At 54.2% G+C, this 22,935-nt stretch overlaps 1 protein-coding gene across 1 annotated transcript in view; it reads right to left on the bottom strand.

Annotated features, from left to right (window-relative positions):
- The window catches only part of RNF165 (ring finger protein 165), a 97,702-nt gene that overhangs the window by 14,559 nt on the left and 60,208 nt on the right, over positions 1-22,935 (bottom strand). The gene's annotated exons all lie outside the window — the stretch shown is intronic.

Genomic DNA, 22,935 nt, shown 5'->3' with positions numbered 1-22,935 from the left:
AAGTTGAATAGATAAGGACAGAGAGAACAGTAGACGGGACACGCGCAGGCAACAGATGTCAACAGATTTTTGGAAGATGGAAAGCAGATGGAGGAATTAGCAGAACTGAGAAACTGGAAACCCAGTGCCTACCGAAGGGGCGGTCAGCGAGAAGTGGACAGATCTTGCCACCCGTGCTGGAAAGATCAGGAATTGGAGGTGCTGGCTACTTGGGAAGGCAGGAGAGAGGGCACGGATTACAAGTCTGTAAGAGGACCGAGTCTGCCTGGGGCTTCTCCCCTTTCCCATGGAGGCACTGACAACCTACCCCTCCCTCACCCTGACATTTTGTAGGGAAACTGGGCCAGACAAGCTCCCTTAGAGGAGGGCAGGTGCGCAGCAGTTGGGGGCAAGCAGGGGACACCCCCTTCTGCCATTTGGTTCTGAAAGCACTGTCACCCAGGGTGCTGGGAACTGGTCGCAGAAAGAGCTTTACAGAAACTTCTATTTGGAAGTCCCCAGTAAAATCTCTGGGTCTCCAATTGGCCACTCTGTAATGAAGCCCATAAATTAAAAATTCCACACAAACACACTCATGTACAGTTTCTGGAAAGTTTTTAGTGACCTACTCTTCACTATGAACAGATAATACAAGGGTAACCAGTCTTTGAGAAAGACTACAGGGTGAAAACAGAGAGTGTATCAAATTTTAAAAAGGAGAAAAGAAAAGGAACTCAGAGGAACAGAGGTAATGGAAGGACCAGGAAAAAATAAACTTCAAAAACACTACAGTTAATATCCTCTGAGAAATAAAATGTTGGATTCATGAAACAAGAAGATTTTTTAAAAGGAGTTAAGGAGAACAAGAGAGAGAGAGAGCTCTCAGAAGCCAAAAAAGAGGACGGTCAGAAGATAAAGCTGAGGCACTTTCCCAGAAAGCAGAACAAGAAAACCAAGAGACGGTAAGTAAGAGAAAAGAGATACAAACATAGAAAGATGGGTCGGAAGTTCCATACATGACTAGTGAGAGAGAAAAGCTGCAGGAAACAACGGGGAGGAGATTATGGAAAATACTGTATTTCCCAGAACTCACCGTCTGAGCTTCTGGATAGAAGGCTCCTCGAGTGCTCTGCAGAATGGACGGGGACAGAACCCCACATTAAAGCACCTGTGAAATGTCCAAATTGTAGGAGCCAAGATTATTCTGACACCTTCCAGAGAGAAAGCAAACAGGGTCTGGAGGGCAAAATAGCATGGGATTTGTCAAGGGCAACATTGGAAGCATGAAAACAGGAGAGAAACTGCCTTCAGGATACTGAGGGGGCGGACCTTAATTTAGGACTCTACACCCAGCGGAAGGATTGATTGATCAGGTGTGGGGATAGAATAAAGACATTTTCAAGCATGCAGGGTCTCAAAAATATCAACCTTCACTGCACCCTTTCTCAGACACAAACCCAGAAACAGGAGCAAAAAGTAGGGGATAGCACCTGAGAGAGATGGGCTCCCCCAAGCTTTTGCGGGGGCTCCAGCCGCCATTTCAGAGGAGAGCAGGACCTCCTGTCGTCACGCCTGACCATCAAGTGAGAAGAAGGCCAAGGTGACAGGAAGACAGGGGCAAGAAGAGGGAAGGACGGCTGTTGAGAGAGAATGAGAAGACGTGAGGACGCCCGGGCGGCGCAGTTGGTTCAGCGTCTGACTCCTGGTTTCGGGTCAGGTCATGAGATCGAGCCCTGCATTTTGGTCTCCCCGCTCAGCACAGAGTCTGCTGGTCCCTTTTCCTCTACTCCTCCCCCTGCTCACCCTCTTGCAAACAAACAAACAAATAAATAAATAAAATCAATCTTAAAAAGAAGTGAAAGACAGTCGTGACTACAGAGAAAGGGAACTGCGTTTAAAAAAAGAGTATGTTGTAAAGACTCTAATCCGCCCTTGTCCAAAAGGATGATGAGGTGAGCCACTGGGTGGAACTTAACATTTCTGCCAGCCACCCTTCAAAGAAGTAAAAAGACACAGGTGGACCTAATTTTAATAATATATGTTACATGGGCCATACATCCAATGTGTTATTATTTCAACGTGTCCTCGAGAGAGAAAAAAAATGACGGAGGTATTTTACATTGTTTCCTATCTGGACGAAGCCTTCAGAATCCAGTGTAGCTTTTGAACTTACAATGCATCTCTGTCCCGACCAGCCCCACCTGCCAGGAGCTCAGCTGCGGCCGGTGGCTAGTGCCTTGGCTGTGGGAGAGCGCAGCCGTAAAGACCGCCAACTGCATGCCCGTCTCACAGGTGAGACGCACATCCCTTTGCCTGAAGCTTCAGCGTTCCAGACACACCACACTCATTCCCCCGGCGGGCCCTTCGCTCACCGACTGCCTTCCCGTCTTTAAAGGTCACCTCTCTGCTCTTCCAAAAATGCCTCCCCTGCCCACCAGCCTCTGAGCTCCCGGAGAACACCCTGTCTGTACCACTCCTTTGGCACCTGGCAGGGGCTACCTTGGGCTCTTTCTTCACACTCACCACCCCCAGCTGGCAGAGCTCGTGCCTTACTGTTTCTGGATCCCCACGCACCTCTCTGGGAGCTGGCGTTCAGTGGAGAGCTGCTGACTGCCGGGGGGTCTGGGGGAGAAACAGCGGCTCAGGACACTGGATGCACTGAGACAGGCGGAGGGCAGACTGGTTTGAAATCCAGAGGGGACGAGAATGGCAGGAAGGACCTGGCGGGGCTCTGGGTTTGAAAGCCGCAGCTTGGCCAGGGACCACTCAGGCTGGGCTGGCCAGCATCCTGCCACCAGGGCACCTACCCTGCAAGGGGAGCCTTTGGGTTTCCATGGCGGCCCGTTAGGAAGAGGACCCATGGACTGTCCCAGCCCGGAGAGGCTGTGCTCCCCTGCCATCCGGAACCTCCGGTTGGTGCACTGGGAAGTGAGAGTAGGCACCCTCTCTCCAGGATGGGCAGCAAGAGAAAGGGGATCCAAAGTGTCTGCCCTGTTTCGGGTAGTTTTTACCTGCAAAGGCCCTTTGACTTCCCATTCTGGGACTTTGGGTCCCTCTCCCTTCATCTCCATCCCTGGACGATTCTGTCTCAGGATCCCTGCTCAGAAAGGGAACTAAAGTCAGGAGACAGACATTCACGGACCCCAGGCTTGCCTCAATCCTATGGCGTGGAGGGTCTGTGACAGCAGCAGAAATAGTATTCTATCTGGTCTCTAAGACCAGAGCAGTGAAGTTCTCAGTGTAGACTATCTGGGCCCGTGACAAACCAACGATCAGCGATGTCTGAACAGCGCTTACATCCCCAAATGCCCCCATCAAGAGACAACCCACAATTTTTCCCATTACAGTTACTCCCTTGGGTTAAAAAACAATCTCCAGATGTCCCTGATTACACTATCCATTTATCATACCTCCTCGGGGCTGAAATGCCATCGATTGCAAGCTTCATCAGGAGCTAAATAGCGTTTTGAGGGAGTGAAGAGAACGAAGGAGCGCCCAGAAACAAAGCACCCTACCAAAGAACCCATCAAGTGTAAGACACAAAAACATCTTCGTGTCTTTGAATTCAGAAAATCAGGGCTCACAATGCCGCCCAGAGAGCTGGGGCTGGAGGCAGCACCTTCAAGCAGGGGCCCTGGCCATGCGCCGGGTAGGGGGGCGGGGAGGGGTGCAGGCAGCCATGTGCAGGGTTGCAGAGGGAGGCCCGGTCTAGCCCTGCACGGCAGGGGAGGGGAAGCACAAGGTGCGGGGCCCACCGGATGCCCACCTGGTCCACATGGGACTCAGCAGGTGCTCCCCAATGCCTGGGGATCAGGGACTGATTTGTGCCTCGTGGGCAGGGAGCCGGAACAGGCTGGCAGCTGGAAAGTGGGTGGATCCGAGGACAGAAACCATCCTGCCCCACAGGGGAGAGAAAGGTAAGGAGAAGCTGAGGACTCTGCAGCTGAGGGCTGGGGGCGAGCTGGGTGGGGATAACGGTGACCCAGGTCCCGAGTCTCTGAAAGGTTCACTGACATGCCTCTGGTAAAGGACAGAGCAGAGGTTTGAACCGAGGTTTTTCCTGAAAGCCAACTGTGGATGGAAGGTGGGGCCAGGGCCCAGGAACTAGGAGGCTTGATAAAGCTGGGGTGGCAGTGAGAGGACCTCTTGAGGAGGAAGAAGGTACAGAAATGGGGACCAGTATGCCCAGAGGACACACGGGGACAGTCTGAGGTTTCTGGCCTGGGGACAGAGTCAAGGGGACCGAGGGAGTCTCAGGGCCGGGGCTAGGTGGAAGCAGAGGGGATCCAGGCCAACACATCAGCACGCTCGGGATGGCAACTAAGACAGTGGAGCCATGAGGCCTAACAGAGTCTCCTTCAGAGCAGATGGCCTCCTGCGCTGGAGGCATATTCTAGCTGTATTCTAATCTGTACCAACATGGTCACCCTGAAGTACGGAGGCTTTCATTCCCAAGACTCTGGGGCACAGAGGCACCACCTTCAAGCCCTCAGACAAAGAGGGAAGGAGAACCTGATATCCCTTCAGCCTGGCCTGCTGCCCATGCAGATGGCCCCTGGGGACTGTCACCTGCTGGGGAGTGGCTCGGGCACAAGGACTGCCCATGTCCCTGCTGCAGAGCCTACCAGCGGGCCAGGGCCAAAGCTCTCTGGCTCCTCCCAGGGCTATGGGACCCTGGGAGAGTAGGGCAGGACCCGAAGCCTCTAGGTCTCCAGGGACACAGGCTTGGCGTGTCCCACCCTCTCCAGGTCTGTTCTCAGAGTTCCGGGTTCCTGCTCGTTGTGGCACCCTCCTTTAGAGTTGGGGGCAGAACAGGCGGTGGGGAGGGGAGAGATGTGGGGCAGGGCCCACAGAGTCAGAAGGGAGGGGGCACCTCCAGACTCCCTCCCAAGGGCCCCAGGACAGTGTGAGGAAACAGAGCACAGGAAATGGCTAGAAGTCTGGTCCCTGTTGAGCCCTTTCCCGGGAGCTAGGGCTGGGGTCAGAGTTCACTCCTTTCTGAAAAGCCAGCTCTCAAGCAGCAAAGAAAACCAGTCTTTTTGAAAAACAGATTGCTGTCGGGCGCCTGGGTGGCTCAGTGGGTTAAAGCCTCTGCCTTCGGCTCAGGTCATGATCTCAGGGTCCTGGGATCGAGCCCCGCATCGGGCTCTCTGCTCGGCGGGAAGCCTGCTTCTCCCTCTCTCTCTCTCTGTCTGCCTCTGCCTACTTGTGACCTCTGTCTGTCAAATAAATAAATAAAAATCCTTTAAAAAAGAAAAGAAAAGCAGATTGCTGTCCACAAGAGGCCAATGAGGAAGGCTTCTGCCACCAAAGAGGGTTTCAGCCAGGCAGAGTTACCTGGCACCAGGCCCTGTCCTAGCGGCCAGGGTGCCTCCCCTCGCAGTCAGACCCGGACAGGACGTGGGACTTCTCTGGGCCTTAGTTTCCTACTAGACTTGTGACCCACAATGATGACACCTGACCCTGTACACCTGCTAAAAAGCTCAGCTGTCTGAGGCCATGAACATCTTCCTGCCAGTCTTCTCATCTTGCTCCCTGGGAAGCCATGTAGAAAGCCCTGGAGGGTGTTTCTGAACCGACTGCTGCGCTGTCCCCAGGGGCCCAGACCCAGAAACCCAGCCCCAGTCTCCTGCCCCAGGCTCTGTTGAGATCTGTGTGATGCCCAGCGTCCAAAGTGGGCTAAAAGCGGTGAGACGCAGAACAGACCAGCGCTGACCATCAAAACTCACCTTCTGAGGGACCACCACGTTGCCCTGAAGCCCAATTCTCAGTATTCCTGCCCGGATTCCTCTCCCGACCTCTCTCTCCCTCTCTGCCCTAGGTGACCTTCCCTCTCACCTCTTCCGGACCCCCAGGCGCCTTGCCTGCCTCCAGCCCTTGACAGCCACTCTCTACCCCAGGGCTGCTCTCCTTTCTACCCAGACTGGCATGCCCTGTGCAGCCCAGACTCCCCAGGGCAGATGCCTGTGCCCCTCGGCCTTCCCAGCCACAGGGACACCCCTCCCCATTTCACTGCGGCACTCATTTCTTATACTTGGCATTTCATTCGAGGGCAAATTTTATCTCCAAAAATAAGCTATGACAAGAGGGCTTTTAGGGCAAATACGATGCAATAGATGTCCTTTGTTCTTAGAAGGACATCTTCCGGCAAGGGGTGGGTGGATGGGAGAATGAAGGGGAGAGGAAAAGAGAAAGATAGGGGAAGGAGAAGGAAGACAGGGAAGAAAGGGGGAAGGAAGGAAGGAAGGAAGGAAGGAAGGAAGGAAGGAAGGAAGGAAGGAAGGAAAAGGAAGAAAGTCACTCATTATCTCAGAAAAGATAAAGATTCCATTATTAGCTAGTAAGGAAATAGAGTTCTTCATGGAATCACCGAATATTCAAGCTAAATGATACCTGGGGAGTGGATAGCTCTATTGAACAGAGGAGAACCCCGAAGAGGGAAATGTGGGGTGGCCTGTCCAAGGGCTCCTGGGTAGTGACGGCTGAGCTGGGGGCCAGGGCTCAAGGCTCACCCCCCTGCTCTGCCAGCACCTGGGTCCCCATGTGCCCATGCATGTCCCCACAGGGTCTCCCAGAGAGGAACCCGCCTGTCTAGGTGGAAATGACGAGTCATGGCCGCGGTGGTCCCAATCCCCCTGCCTTACCCCCATCCGTCTCCCCAAATGCCTCCAGGAGAAAGCGTGCTCCTGCCTAAGGAGGTACTCATGATATGACAAGGGCCCGGCTGCCGTGCGCCTGGAGTGCAGGATAGGCTGAGGAATACTCAAGCAGATTGGGATTCCTTAGGCCCAGCCCAATCTCCTTGGGGCTTCAGCCTCAGGCCTCCCCGCTGGACTGAGTAAAGGTCAAGGTCTTGGCCCATGTTTCTAGCCCACTGGGGGCTTCCATAGCTGGCAAATCTATGAGGTCCTGGGAAACCCTACGCCTCATGGGGCTTGACTGATGAAGGATAAAGGAAACCCCTGGGTACAGGCACCAACTCGGGGAGCCTCGTACGAACATGCATGTGGCCAAACTGGAACCCGAGGATGGGGCCTGAGGTCTCAGCCCTTGGGCAGTCTGACACGAGGAAGAGCTGATGAAGCTGTTCACGAGCCGGGAGAGGACAGTCCGGGGCAGGTAATAGCTGCCCGAAAAGGGATGAAGCTCTTTCTGGCCAAAGTGGGTCAACACAAGAAAGATGTCTCTTAGAATGTCACGATGTCCCCCAAAGTTCCTCATCACTGGGGACACCCATGCAAGGCCCACAAATGGCCCAGCCTCAGAGTGTGGACCCTGGAGCAGGAGAGGGTCCAGAGCACCCGCAAGACCCCTTCCCGGGGCCCCCCATGACATGACGTGAACTCCCTGCCGCATCTCCCCGTGCCAGACTGGTCTGCGGCAGCCCGGGAAGCAGTTCTGGCGCTGGGGGAAGGGAGGACAGGGCACAGCAGCAAGGAGAAGGCAAGCCTGAGTCCTCGGTGCCCAAGCCTGGAGGCCCGAGCCCAGGTGCAAGGAGATGTAAGCCACAAGTCAGACTCCCTGTTCTACTCCACGGGACCCCCCACGTGCCTCCTCTTTCCTCTGCTGATTCCAGCTTCTCACATCCGCTGAGCCTCCCAATGGCCCACACTGACTTCTCCAGCCTGGGTCACATCCGAGTTCCGTGTGACAAGAAATGCATGCTTTGTGATCCAGTCAGATGCAGGACATGACGCTTGGGGAGGTGACAAAGGAAAGATGGGGGGTTGGGGGGAAGCTGTGGGGAGTCTTGAATCGCGAGACCAGGAGTCCGGTGTATATCTCATGAGCTGAGCACTTGATGGCAGACCAGGCAGATCAGAGATGAAGAGGGCAAGAGAGCCTTGGGCGCAGAACCCAGCTCCCTCTGCTGCTCCTCCCACTCTCTTATCTCCTCCACGTAAATCACTTTAACCTCTTTTGCTCCTGTCTGATCTACCCCAGGAGAGGCCTGTTCCCCAGCAGCGTGGCTCCTTGGGCTGCCCAATATCTCCTTTCCTCCCTCTCCATGGTTTGGTTCCCTGACTAACAGAGCCAGGAAAGGAAGTGATATGCCCAAAGGGGGCCTTTCCAGCCCAGAACAGCTCTGTGAATTCTCTCCAGGGCCAGTCTTTGATCTCTAATGAAAAGCTCAGCTTCTTCCAAGGAACTCAATTCCGGGCTCTCAAACCACTGCTGGGAGGGGAAATCCCATCCCCAGAAAGCCTACTTGCTCTGGACCTGAGACAGTAAACTGCATCCTTCCAGCAAGCTGTGAAAGGCCAGTGTTTAGCTCCAATAGCCCTGGGAACAGGAGTAGGGTCAGGGAGCCAGAGGGAGTGGCCAGCTAGCGACCGTCTGCAACTGCAGACAAAAATGCCTATGGGGAACGGGACCATCTTCCAGGCACCATCCATCCCAGAAGATACCTTTTCTCCATCCAATGTCAAAGAGGTCTATAAAAACATCCCCAGTGGGCGCCTGGGGGGCTCAGTCGGTTAAGCATCTGCCTTCAGCTCAGGTCATGATCTCACTGTCCTAGGATCAAGCCCTGCATCAGGGTCCCTGCTCAGCGGAGAGTCGGCTTCTCCCCCTGCCCCTCACCACCCCCCCACCCCCAACTCATGCATGCTCTCTCTCTCGCTCTCAAATAAAATCTTAAAAAAAAAAAAAAAATCCCCAGCACACTCATAAAAGGGCACTTTGTGAAGGACATCTAGGGTCAGGAGACCTTACTACATGAGGGCAGGACCTGGGTCTGTCTCATTCACCTATATTCCTAGGGCCTGGCACAGATCCTAATACACTGTAAGAACTTGCTGAATGAATGAATGAATGAAAACGAACAAACATGTAGGAAGTAGCATCTCACTAACAGCCTTGGCAGTGGGTGAAACGGCTGCCCCCCGCGCGTTCGCCCTGGTGGGCTTGCATGGCGGCCCAAGAATGAAACGTAAGGCCGTAAGGCAGAAAGACTAACCTGGGGAACATCGCAAACAGAAAGACTGCCAGTTTCTTCCACTGAATAGCAGGGCCCAGCTGCAAATCCAGCAGGGATGGGGGTGCTGAGCCTGGGAGGTGGTCGCTGTGAATCACAACCAGCTCACTCAAGAGAAGCAACAGCTTCAGACCCAGAACAGAAGCCCTCCTCCCGCATCCCTGGCCGGGGAAGGAGGGTCCCCACTGTTGATGGCATTGGTTAGCTTTCGTAGACCACGTGCAGCGACTCCCAGGTCTTGAGTTCAAGTATTCCGTTCGTATTCTTGTTACTCCAGTAAATTAAAAAAACCAACAGCAACCAAACCCAGTGACTTTCAAGAAGTGCAAGGTTGCGACCTGGACCTGGTCCTCCTAGCACGGCCTGGTGCCCAGTGGGCAGACCAAGTCCCCCAGGGTGCCGTGATGGACACTTTCTCCGGAGGTCCACGGAGCACACGTTCCACCCACGCAGAGGTGAGCCCCAGCCCCGGGAGCACCCAGGACTGTGCTGAGGGTGACACGGTTCCCCACCAGGACATTTCTGTCTGTCCTGACACTGAGTTCTCCTGCACGCTCCTCCGCAGAAGCGTGTAGAGCAGTTCAGACCGGGGCCTCGCTCAAAAGCAGGTGCGTTTTGGCAGGATCCCATTACGATGTTCTAAGGGTGGAGTTTCAGAAAGAAGCCAGGGAGTCCAGGCAACGGGGGAGTCCTTGGCCTCCCCAAGGCCCCTGAAATCAGATCACATTGGTGGGCGGGCAACCGCGTGCTTTCAGAAGGAGCCAGGCGCACTTAAATTCAATCCCCAGCCATCACTGCTCACGGGCACCTCGGCCAGCACCCTGGGCATGGGGTGTGAGAGAGACAGAGACAGAGGAGGGAGGCCCGGAGGACCTTGGTTGAACCAGCTGAGAGAGGAGAAGGGAACGCAGGAGAGAGGGAAGGCTGGGAGGACAGAGGGGGGATACCACGAGGGAAGGAAGGAGATGCCTGGGAGAAGCAGAGCTACAGAGATCTCACAACTGGCAGATCCCAGATGCCTCACCAGCAGCAAATGTCCTTCTCAGGTCACCCCCAGTGACTCTGTCTGCCCCTTGGCTGCCCCTGGCTTGGCGTGTGATAGCGCCAGCCTTGCTCCACCCGACTGGCCTTCCCCAGGCAGGCCCAGGCCAACTGTGCACTCAGCTGACCACCTGGCATCCTGGGTACTCATTTTAGGCCAGTGCCCCTTCTATCATGTCACCCTGGCTGGCCTCAGAGCCCTCCCCCAAGCCCAGACGATGCCCGCTCCCACAGGGGGAGCCCACACAAGCACTCAGCATCACAGCTCTGGGCTGCAGCCTTCCAGCCTGCAGGGTGAACACTGAGACCCCGCTGGGGCGAGGGCCTCCCAGAGAACAGCCGCCACTCACCTTCCGCTGGACCTGGGTGCAGGGAACACCCACTCCTCCCAAGTCCCCTCGCTCCCCATTAAGCTGCAAGCATGGTCTTGTGAGTGAGATGGTGGGCAGGGGAGCGTGCCAGGGCACCCAGCACCGAGCCCCCCCACCCCACCCCGCAAGGGCTCCCTGCCCAGGGAGGCACCGCAGTTGGCCTCCTACTCCCGGGGTGAACCCAGGAACGACGAAGAGACTCGTGGCCCAGTAGCAACATTTCTGCCAAAGCCAAAAATTCCCAGGGCGGGGTGGGTGGCGGGTGGCCACTGCCTTGGGTTAAGCGTGGCTCTCTCACACTCCTGCAAGACATTAAGTCCCTGGTGGTCAGCGGGGATGAGCGTACAGAGTATTCCATCGGTCCGGAGAGAATGGAAAAGCACGGAGGTGCTGAATGAGGCTGCCACGCTGGGAGAGAAAGTCTATCTTTATCCCCTTCACAGCTCCACCCAACAGCCCTGAGGATGAAGCTAGCTAGATGCGTGGTAGCCCTTTGCTGGGTCTGAAACTCTCTGGCCACATACTTGCATTTGATTCCAGACTTGACTTACTCATTCACCCAGTATTGACTGCATGCCTCTTACAGGTCAGGCAGTGTTCTAGGTGCCAGGGATGCAGCCGTGAATAAAACAGCTGGAAATCCTTGCCTTCACGGGACGGTGGTCTCATTCTGTATTATCCCGTGTGCTCACTACATGAGACGGTTCTGTATATGAAATGTGGCTAGTCTAAATTGATACAGGCTGCCAGGGTAAATACACACCAGACTTCGAAGACTTAGAACAAACAAAATAATGTAAAAACAAAAACAAAACACTAACAACTTTTGAGTTAATTAGATGTTGAAATCATTAATTTTAGATATGTTGGATTAGATCATGTATATTATTAAAATAAATGTCACCGGTTTCTTTTTACTTTTTTAATGTGGCTGTTGGGGAAAAAATTAAATTATATATGTGGCTTACATTTTATTTCTGTTGGACAGTGTTGGTCTAGACACAAAGTAGATAAGAAAATATTTCATTTAGTGATGATGCTGATAGGATCTGAAGCAGGGAAGGAGGATGAGTGGGGGGAATGTTTTGATTTTAGATAGGATGGCCAGGAGGACCTTCAGTGAGAAGGCGATGTTTTCATAAAGAGCTGAAGGGGGCTGAGGATTGAGCATGAAGATACCTCGAAGAGATTTCCATGTGGACGGGGGTCCACAGTGCAAAGGCCCTGTGGTGACAGAAGCCGGGCATTTCTAGGACCATCTGGAGGCCGGTATGGCTAGAACAGAATGAGGTAGAGGAGAGTGGTAAGAGTAGGTGAGATAGATATCGGAAACTCAGCGAACAGCTTGTACAGGCCCTTGTTGGCCATTATATGATGTTGGCTTTAACTCCAAGTGGGGTTAGGAGCCAAAGGGGGTGTCTGAGCAGAGAAGTGATAGATTTGTCTTGCTGTGGCTGCTGTGTTGAGAAGAAGCTATAGGGATAAAAGAGAAGAAGTGGGAACCAAGAAAGAGATGACGGTTTCTTGGACCTGAGTGGGAATGGGACCTGAGTGGGAATGGGGGAATATATATCAAGGGTAGAGGTAACCAGATTCGCTGATGGATTGGACATGGTATGTGAGACAGAAGATAAGGAGAACTCCAGATCCTCAGTCCTGAGCAACAAAGATTGTGTGGCTCACAGCTCAAAGCAGTGGCCCCAATTCTTCCTCTTGTGGTAAACACAATCCTTGCAAGTTGATTTGTGGCTCCTCCCATCCAGAGGGAGAATCTGTTTCTCCATCCTTGATTCTGGACTTGGCCATATGACTGGCTTTGGCCAATAGAATGTAGTGAAAGTGACATCACGCCCGTTCTGCGGTGGGGCTTTAAGAGACCTTGCCCGTTTGCACTCTCTTGGACCCTTGCTTCTCCCACATAAACAAGCCCAGGCTAACCCATTCGAGGAGGACGTGAAGCTGGGAGAAGTCTCCTAGCTGAAGCCATCCTACACCAGTCTATCCAGCTGACTGGAGATATGTGACTGAGCCCAGGTAAGACCAAAGGTCCCAACTGAGCTCAACCCAAATTATCAACCCACTGAACTGTGAGCTGAATAAATGGTGGCTGTTCTGAAATCGTGCTTTAGAGTGGCTGTTATACAGAAAAGATCTAGCTGATACAGATGATGTTGCCATTCATTGATGTGGGGACTCGATTCTGAGTGATGCTCTGTTTCGAATGTGAGTCTTAATGCTTAGAGAGCAAACCCTCATCCCTCCGAGACACCCAGAGCACCTCGGAGAGGGCTGGACGGCCTCCAGGTGCACACTGAACACGTACTGGGTAGATAGAGAGACAGAAGGACCGACGGATAGATGCATGGATGGATGGATGGGTGACTTACTATTTGACCCTCTAAGCACCGTCCCCGCATCACCCTTCCCATGACAAAGCCAAAAGAGCTTTTAGTGCCTCTTCTCTCTGCCTCCAGAGTCTGCAGTGGAACTTGAATTCCTCGTGCTTTCCTCAGCAACAGCAGCAGAGAGCTGAAACCCGCAGAGCCATGTGCTTCCTTGAGAATGTGAAACACTGATTTTTAGCCTGTTTTTTGACCTCCCACACCCGGCCTTTTCCCAGATGTGCTGGCAAAAAGACAAATCAATTGTTTCGTGTTTTTCCTGCTCTCCACCCCCATGACATGTTAATTAGCAGGGAAAATGCCAACAGCAAAGTCAAAAAGGCTGAGGGACAGTCCCCAGCCCTGAGTCGCCAGCTGGTGCAGCTCTGGCTTCCTGACTCTTGCATCCGAGGTTGGCGCCCACCTCCAGGGCTTCGGGCACTATTTCCCGCCTCCCTGCTTCTCTTTCCTCCACACCAGGTGCTCGAGAGTCCCTCCGGAACCCTATTTCAGTGCCTCTGTGATGCTGACAGTAATCGGCCTCGTGTCCCCTCTTAGAAAGCATTTCCCAAATTCAGCCCCACAACCACCCAGCACAGTGAATTGTGGAGATCGGTCCCATTTTAGAGATGAAGAAACTGAGGCTCAGAGGGTTAGAGAGTCTTACCAACAACCCCTGGCCCGGGGCTGGGGATTTGGAGCCTAGTTTTCTCATGCCAAGCCTCTCTTTCTTTCCTTGTCTACACCACCAAAATATGGGGCTGAGAAGATTGACAAGGGGGACTCCCTCAGCAAATCACTGGTAAGGCCTTAGGTCTCCCGTGGGCATGAAGTGATGTCAGTTAAACTCTGGCCACAGTCTTCCAGGCCTAGGGAAGGGCATGCTTTTAAGAGATGCAGGGTTCTCCCAGGCTCTGAAACTGTCACCTGCCTCCACATCCTGGGTTCCAGGTGTCACCTGAAGCTAGGAGTAGGTCTATGAGTCATGAATGCGTCCCATCTGCAATGCCCATCACGGCACAGAGTGAAGAGGTTTACTGGGTACAAAGTGGCCCCCAGCGAACCTAATGTAGCCTCTCACATAATTCTTCTGGGCTGCCATTACACCCCACCCTCTCCACTAAGGCAAGGGCAGCCATGAGGAGCACAGGCTTCTACAGGCTGCATTTGTCCTCCGGGAGTCTGAGGGGTATGTGTGTGTGTGTGTGCGCACACACAGAGGGCAGCCGTGGCCTTGACCCACAGCCTGCCCCCTCGCTTGCTGGAATTAGGCCTGCCTATTGGCCATGGGTACACATTGCCCTGTTTTGCTGGGTTGATCATTTGTTGTTTAAATACCTGCTCTATACCCAACACGAGAAGAGGGAGTGGAGTATTTTCTTGCAAGGAAACAGTGGGGTACCTCTGCCCTGGGACCCAGGCGAGTTGCATTCAAGTCCATTCTTACTTGTGGCATGGCCTCGGGCAAGGAGCTTGCCCTCTCTGAATTCCAGCTTCCCAACCTGCAAGACGGGCAGAAGGAGGCCACCATCTGGGCATCCGGGATGGTCATGGGTTCAGAGGAGATATGCCGGGGGAAAGTGCTTTGGAAAGGTTACAACCGCTCACACCAGGGAGGCCTGGAAGGAAGGGTGTTAGAACAAACGTTCACAGAAGAAGAGCCTGAGGGTCCTACAGTAACGTTAGGTAAAGTCTGCGGTTATCGTGTCCGTGCAGCGGACGATTTCAGAAGGTGGCATGTGCTCTGAAAACCAAGGTTCCCATGCGGAGGGAACGCGGGTGGCTGGGGGTGGGGGGGATGTGGTTTTCTCTGTCTCTATACATCCTTTCATACTGTGTGTATATGTTGTGTGGTTTCCAAAATACACAAAGCAGTTTTTAAAAAAATAGTAATGACGGTGAAGTACAACAAAATGGGCCAGCTGGTCAGGCTTTAGTGTTGTCCTGCCCCCCTTCTGTCCCCCCACTTCCTCACCCCAGTTCCCAGGGTGGTCCACAATGTCTCCCGCTCCTCTCCCCCAGTTCCAGCTTTCGCTGTCTCCCCAGTTTCAAGATAAGCCGACTGAGGCACAAAGTAAGTAAACAACATGTTGTCCCATCACCCCAGGTGGCAGGGCTAACACCAGAAGCATTGGGGGTCTATTCCCAGGGGCTCTGTGGGACTCCATAGCCAGGGAGGGTCCTCTGACCCCAGTCAGAACCGACGACTCAGAACTCAGAACTGAGAAAGCCAGTGGAAGGCCCACCTTACTCAAATCCCTCCCTCCGAGAAGAGGTCTTGGCAGGCTTCCCAGCTTGCAGTGTTTCCATCAAACAATTTGAAAACTGAGTTCAAGACCTGTCACCCAAAGCACAGACTTTCACTGAGGGCCACCCACCCAGCCCACCACCCACCCCCAGCTAAGGCAAGAAGAGGCTTGGGACGCCTCGGGCCTCTGAGAGGACTCTGCTGTCTGAAGCCCACGACTCACTAATTCTGGAAAATTCAAGGCCTCGGGGATTCTGGCCGGGGATGGAGGCTCCTTGTCAGGGAGACAGGAAGGATCTGCCAGGGACCTTGGCCATGGTCTCCCCTTTGGGCCTCTGTGTCTCAGCTATTACTGGGCACAGTGGTACCGGCCCTGCGGGCATGACTTCTAGAAGCATTCACTCCCTGAAGGCCACTAGCAGCAGCTCTGTATCCCTCACAGCTCCTCCCTGAGGTGGCCTTTTCCTTCACCAAGAGTGGGGGGCTGTCGGGACCACCAGCGAGTCCCTTGCTGTCTTCCCGGCATCCCCTGGTGGGGGAGCACTTCACTGCAACCCACGGCGAAGCTGCTAGAGGTGGGATGGGGTCGTGGAGGGGCTGCTGGGGAGCAGAAGTGCAGCAAGTCGGAAGGATCAGACAAGGGAGGGGGCGTCTGCAGCACCGTGACGGAGAGGCCGGCCTCCTTGGACCGTCTCCACCACCCTGGGCTGCACGCAGTATGGAGCTCAGCTCCCAGAGCGACACTTGACAGGAGGGCGCCTGCTGTCTGCTCTGACTCCCGCCGTCTTCAGAGCCTGACAGGCAGCTGCGAGCTGCTACCAAGAGTCAAAGACAGTGGCAGACGCCAGACCGGCAGGGACATGTTTGCCGGCTGGCCTAGTGCTGAGCCTCCAGGGCTGCCAGGCAACCAAGAGACCAGGGTTGTTGGCCTGCCTCCGGCCAGCTGGGCAGTCAGCCCAAACCAGGGTACGTCCCAGGCACCCCATGGCCCCTGGAGTCCACCCGCTGCCCACACCAGGAACTGTGGTCGTGGAAGGATCCAATAGGAGACGAGAGTGGGGAGACTTAAACTTTGGTTAAACTTGGGGTGGGGGGAGGTGGGGAGTTGTGCTTTGATTCCCAAGCCTCGAGATGAGCCATTCTCTCCCGCTGAGCTTGAGATCTGCACTTGGGGAAGAGAGGGTGTTTAAAAATAGCACGGAGGGCTTGAATACCTCTGCTCCCCGCCTGCTGCAAGTCAGATCCAATTACTCTGCTGACAAGAGGCTTTTAGCCCAGGGAGCTTGGCATCTTTCATGCCACTCCAGGGGGCTGGACGCCATGGTCCCCCAGCCCCTCCTCCTCCCAGTGGGCAACCAGAAGCCTGGGAGAAAGGGACCAAGGGGATGTGAAGATCACGGACACACACAGCTCAGCCCCCCGCCATAGTTCAGGCACATCGAGCTTCTCTGCTGAATCTGGTTTCCCTGAACAACATCCCCCCCCCCCCTTTTTTTAATTGAAGTATGTATCACATACAATATTGTGATTAGTTTCAAGGGTACAACATTTACAAGATGAAACGATCACCACGTTAAGGGTAGTTACCATCTGTCACCACACAAAGTTAGTAAGACACTGCTACCTATATGCCCTAAACTACGCTGACTTTTCCCTGGAAGTTTGTACCTCTTACTCCCCTTCACCTATTTCGCTCATTCCCCCCCGCCCCCGGCCCCAACCCCTGGTTCCTCTGCAAACACAGCTGTTCTCTGTTTCTCTAAGTCTGTTTCTTTTTGTTTGGTGTGGCCTGTTTACTTGTTTGGCTTTTCAGATTCCACCTGTAAGTGAAATAATACGGTATGACTTGTCTTGCTCTGACTATGTCACTTCACGTAATACTCCCAAGGCCCATCCGTGTTGCCCCGAACGGGCGGGAGTTCATTTTTGAAAACACCCATTCTTGTTCACGTTGGGTGAACAGCCCAAACACCTGCCCGTGCCTGGGATTCCATCAGTATAACCTCAGCCCTCTGGAAGTTGAAGACTTTTTCAAGAGTCCCCCACGAGGAGCCAAGTGAGCCTCCCTGGAATGGTGGGTCATCACAGTCAAGGACACATAGAGAATGTCGACTCCATGAGGAGGACCTCCGCCGTCTGGCTGGCTGCCGGCACACAGTAGGCACTTCACAAACATGCGTTGAGAGGAATGGATCAGTAGTAAAGGGCTTTTGGCAAAGGAATGCAAATGGCTCCGGGCAACTCCCTCTCAGAGGCCCGGATGAGGAATGATCTAACGATCCAGAAGCACGGTGCCTCTTATGATAGCCAGATGGCATTATGTCACCACCCAAGGCCAAGCGTAGAGGCCCCTAGGAAATATTGTCTCTTTCCCCCCTCCAGCCAATGCCACTGTCATTCTCATCTTTCTGCAAACTGGCCTGACCCGAAGCAGCTTGCCAGTGACCCTGGCAGCCAGCAGACGCTAGATCCGAAGCTCTCGCCGGCGAGCCTCACCCCACCTGCTCCGTGGAGCCGTCCTCTCCTCTCTACTCTGCTTCTCTCCCTTGAAATCACCGGATGCCCAGGGAATGCAAACTAAGAGAGCTGTCACTGGGAGGGAGGAGGGATCTGTAGGACGCAATTTGCCCGTCTTGTCTAAGACACTTGTCACTTTGCATCCTGTCCTTTGTCACAAGAGGCCTTGTCTAAGCAACTCTTTCCCTGGGTGGAGGCAGGGTCTTGGTCATCTGTCACTCGTGCACAGCCAGCACCTGGCACACACCGGAGCCGCAGAGATGTTTGATTAAAGAGTAAGTGTGAGTGTGTGTATGTGTGTGAGAGAGAAAGAGACAGGGAGGGGCCCGGTAAACATTACACAGGGACGCGTGCAGGAAGCAAGAATGACTCGTGGACCACTTGCATCAGTCTGGACAATCGAGGAAATGATGCATAAAAGTGAGCTCACCATGCACGGTGCCAACGACAGAGTGGGAGGGACAAGAGCCCCCCTCCCAGTTGTTTACACTTCCTTTGTGACAGATTTCTATTTGTCTGTCGGAGAGGCCCTCCCCCTCAGCTAGGCCCCAGGATGGTTGTTGGTGATAGCGTGCAGTGCTTCGGGCATCGCTCCAGGTCACAACCAAGATCTCCGCCCCACCAGTTCCTTCCTGCTGTGAAATTACCATTAAAGTTTCTGGGAGCCCTGGTCAGCTAAGAACAATAATCCCTCCCCGAAGACCTGGACGGTGACTTGGCTCTTCAGTCCCACAGCCCGCGGGCTCTGACCTGCCCCAGGACACACACACAGCCTGCTGGCCTCCTCCTCCTCCACCCCGGCCGCCGTGGGAAGCAAGGTGTGTGTTCGCAGGAGTGGGAATGATGACCGGCATATGACTGTGACAAACTGAACACCTGGGAATCTCTCATTCCCTCTCTCTCTCTCCTCTCTTTTCTTCCTGAAATGGGGGTGGGAGGCAGAAAGCAAGTACCAGGAAAGGAGCTGGACAAGAAGCCAAGCCCAGCTAAGCATTCGCAGCCTGAAGAATCTCGAGCAGCCGCAGAGCAGGACTCCGGCATCATGGAGCCTCAGAGGAGGCAGGTGATGGTCAGTAAATCCCACCCAGCAGCCAGGTCACGTGAGGAAGATAGCAGGGACCCCAGCCTGGCAGCGGGATTGCAATTGGAGCAGCCGCTGCAGAGAGGGGTCTGGGGATGGCCACGAAAGTCACAAACACACAACCCCTGTCCCGGGCAGCGCCCCCTGGACAAGTCCGTAGAGACAGATGCACAAAGTGTGCTCAGCAGCTTGTCAGCGCGCAGGGCTGGGAGCAACTGAGCGTCCGTGGAGAACGTGTACTCGGCGAATATTGTGCAGCCATGAGAAAGGATGAACATGATCTCCAGAATGCCTGGGGGAGAAGAAAGCAGGGAGTCTGAAAGGTCCCCGAATGCTTTGTCTTATCAATGGGAGGCTAAGACCAAGAGAGAAGAATGAGAGGCAGAAAGCCGTAGCCGCACCACTCAAAGGCACCTGACCCCCATTGCAGGGTCCTCTCCAGGGCACCGTAACGTCCACCCTGGGCAGATGTGGCCAGCAGCCCACGGCCCCTCCCACTCCCATCCCAGGACTTAACAATCCAGAGTCAGACAGTTCTTTCCCTATCAAATCCACACCCCAGAGCATCATGGCTTTTCGTGTGTTTCCTCCTGCACTGCCCTTGCACCCTGAGGAAGAGTGTGTCACCACCCGCATTTGCACACGCCTGTGCCTCAAACGTCACAGCACCTTTCCATCCCCTTCCTTCACCAGCCAAACAGGACTTGCGTGTTCTAGATCACGGTGGCCGCCCTGGACACTGTCCTGTCACGGGCCAGGTCTCTCATAGCACGGTGTCTCTTTTGTCCCACCGTAAGTGGAAAATAAACTGGCAGACTATCCTTTCTTTGGGGGCAGTAAGGATAGCAACGTTCTTTTTCTCAGTCTCGAAGGCGTGCGGGGGTTATGACGGTGGACACGTACACGGCGCCCACTGTGTGCCCGGCCCCGTGAGGTGCTTCACACGTGTTAACTCACACAATGCTCCCGTCTCCCTGTCATGGCTGCTGTTATGACTCCCTCTTAACCAACGAGAAAACCAAGGCACGGTGAGGGCAAGTAACTCGCCCGAGGGCACACACGAAGGAGGAAATGGCCCTGCAGGCAGGTAGGCAGTGACTAGGGAACTGAGCCTGGAAACAGAACCCACAACTTGCAAAAAGGCCCGTGCAGTGACTCATAAAACAGATAAACGGCACAGCACAGACTAGCTAAGCTCCAATGCTTTGACACCAGCTCCTTCACACCCATATGTTCCAAGATAGGACCACAGACAAGCTGATTTGATAGCAATTCCGAACAGACTTGTGTGTTCTTAAGATATGACTTCTGACTGTTCCAGCAACCCGCTGGTTTACAAACTCTGATCCAGACCGTGCGGGGATTCATTCCAGCCCCCGAACTCCACAAGCGCCCCTTCCTTAAGGCCCACTTTGGAGGCGCCCGGCAGTTTCCCAGGATGCCTGCCCTGCCTTCCTGCAGCGGCCCAGTACCCCTAACTGAGTTTGGCTGCAGGTGTGTTCCTGGTGGGCTTGGCTGCTGGGCTGTCATGGGAAAGACCTGGAATTTGAATCTAGGAAGTCTGGCTCTGTGTGTTGAGTGTTTCACCTCTCTAGATGTTCTGCTGCCTCCAAGCTGTCATTATAGATGCCGGGAAGCAAGCTGCAGCCAGTCAGATCAGCCTGAGACCAGCTCTGGCTGGGTAGGTGGACGGTAGGGCCAAGACACAGTCAGGCAAATGCTAGCCCTTGCCAGATTCCCCCCTTCCAGGTCCTCAGTGGCCTGTTCAGCGCTCCCTGAGGCAGACCTGAGATTCCTCCTGCTCCCCTTCCACTGAATCAGCGACCTCTTCCACAATGCCTGGTTCAGCGACCTCCATGGATCCTGCCTCCTTCCAAGACTGATGTCACCCCTCACATCAGACTCCAGCCCCCTCCCCCTCAGCCGCACCAAGCTATTCCAGGCCGCCATATGTACTGGAGCTTTTCTGCCTTCCACCATCTCCCCAGGAGATTTCCCCAATCCAAAATGCAGCCCCCTTCCCCAGCGTCCCTCTTCAAACACTTCAATGTTCAGCCATCATCCCACCTCCCCCAGGAAGTCTTCTCTGACCCCCTCGCCAGATCTTTCCCCCCCTGGATTGCTGAAGGTGCCATCTATCTCTGTGTCTCTCAGTCGGTAAGGTCCCTGCAAGCAGCCTTGTGACGTTTGTGATGATGCAATCCCTGTGATGTCACCCAACTTTTTTACCGGGGTGGATCTTGTCACCCTACCTGGAGCACATGCGCCTAGGAGTTCCCTGACATGCCTCAAGGCATCAAGCCCAGTGCCAGCTCTCAGCCAGTGCTTCCCTGCCCTTAATTTTAAAAATCCAGCTATGAATAGCAGCTGTGATTCATTTATTTCTCCCATGCAAGCCGCTGCTGGAGCCACAGATCTGGAAACAGCCTCTGCATTACAGGGGATTAACCTTCAACTTCGAAACAAAAACAGAAGACAAAAACCAAACTAAACAAGACCTCGTCGGCCTAGGGAGAAACTCTAGAAGGAAGGACACCAACAGGTTACCATGGTCTTGTTGGGTGATGGGATTAAAAATGATATTTTCCGAAGTTCTTGTTACATGATTTTATAACGGGGGAAGAAAGAAAGCCACAGACTAATAATAAAGGTAATATGCACCAAAGAGAGAAAGCACATGTGAGCAAGCAAGACAGAACTGTCACCCAGGGCAGCCGGCAGTGCTGACACTCGGGGGGGAGGGGACGAATCAGAAAGGCCAGGAGACTGGCTTGGAGGGGATACCTGCTACCTCCCCAGGCCTGGGCGGCCTGAAGAGGATGGCCAGGCCAGAGCTGGTCTCCCACCCTGTGGGGTAAAGGCCACATGCTCCCTGGAAAAGAAAGCAGTAGCCTTCGTTCACTGATCCCAGTACTTCAAATAGGTCTCAAACACAGGGGAATTCAAGGCAGATCAAAGGAAGCCCGACTGTATGCGGTAGGATGCAATTTATAGTCCTCCTTTCCCCTAAGAGCTGGTAAAGGCAGGGGCAAGAGTCAGGTTTGAGAAGGTTTTAGATAACTCTTAAATAAGGGCTCCATAAATAGTGATTTTTAAAGGGAAACTAGGCTGTTTGGGGACAGAAGGAGGGTGATACCAGGAAAGACAAGCACGCTTTGCCTGCCCTGTCCCTGGGTGTCCCCGTCAGCACCAGGATTCGGGGCAAGATAGGCGAGGACCTGGAGCTGCCCGACACCTGCCCTCACTGCCTCCTCACCAGTGCCCGCCACACCCTGCCCCAGCGACAGCAGCTGGACAGGGCCAGAAGGGGCCTCATAGCCCAGCATCCAGACTCAGTGTGGGTAGGCTCTGTGCCCAGACTTCAAGGCAGGCCCACCTCTGACCTCTCTGTGGATCTGACGTGTCACCCGAGCACAGAGAGCTCTCCTTGCCCCCGATGCTGGCATTCTAGACCCCGACACACCACCACCTGGCAGGGTGATCCCGGGCAGGCCAGGTCTTTATCTGTACAATGAGCCAGAATGAGAGGCTCTCTATGAATTCCTAGAGTTCCAACACCTTGTTCCCCTCCAGGGACACTCCAGTCTCCTGTTTCCTGGGGGCCTTGAACCAGGGACGGAAGGGCTGCCCATCCTCTAGAGGTTGGACTGCGGTTGGCCTGCCCCAGCCAGCGCCCCCCAGCTCATGTGACGGGGAGCAGGGAGCGCCCCCAGGTGCGGGCCACCTTAGAGCGGAGCTGTTCCTCTGGCCAGGGCATGCGGTCCCCAGAGGTCCTCTGAGCCCCTCCTCCCCTGAGGAGGCTGGGAAGGGCAGGGCCCGCAGCAGGAGCCGTTTCTGAGTGGAAAGCAGATGAGAAAGGCTGCACGTGTGTGTAAGGCTGCATGTCTAATGAGTGAGTGTGAGAATGTGTGCCAGTGTGGGAGTGGGCGTGAGCATGTGGGGACGAGGGGAGCGTGTGAACGGGTTGCATGAGTATGTGAGGGGAGGAGGGTGCACACCACGTGTGCGAGTGGCACTAGCGTGCGAATGTGTGTATGAGGGGAGTGTGTGCGTGGATGAATGTGTGAAGGTACAGACATGTGTATGTCAGTGTGCAAATGTGTGCAGGTGTGTCAGTGTATATGGAGGGAGTGTGGACGTGTAACGGGACTGTGGATATGGATGTGGGTGATCATGTAAGGGATACACAATGTGTGTGTAAATGTTTTCTAGCACATGAGTGTGCTCAATGGGAGTGTGTGTTGGATGAGTGTGTAAAGATGTACACATGGAGGTGTGTGGATATGTACAAGTGTGTGTGGTTAAGTGTGTGCGGGTGTGCACATGTGTGGGGTGTGTGT

This window comes from Meles meles, chromosome 12 (genome assembly GCF_922984935.1).
Source record: "Meles meles chromosome 12, mMelMel3.1 paternal haplotype, whole genome shotgun sequence".
NCBI classification, from domain to species: domain Eukaryota; kingdom Metazoa; phylum Chordata; class Mammalia; order Carnivora; family Mustelidae; genus Meles; species Meles meles.
This window is presented reverse-complemented; position numbering and strand designations above follow the sequence as displayed.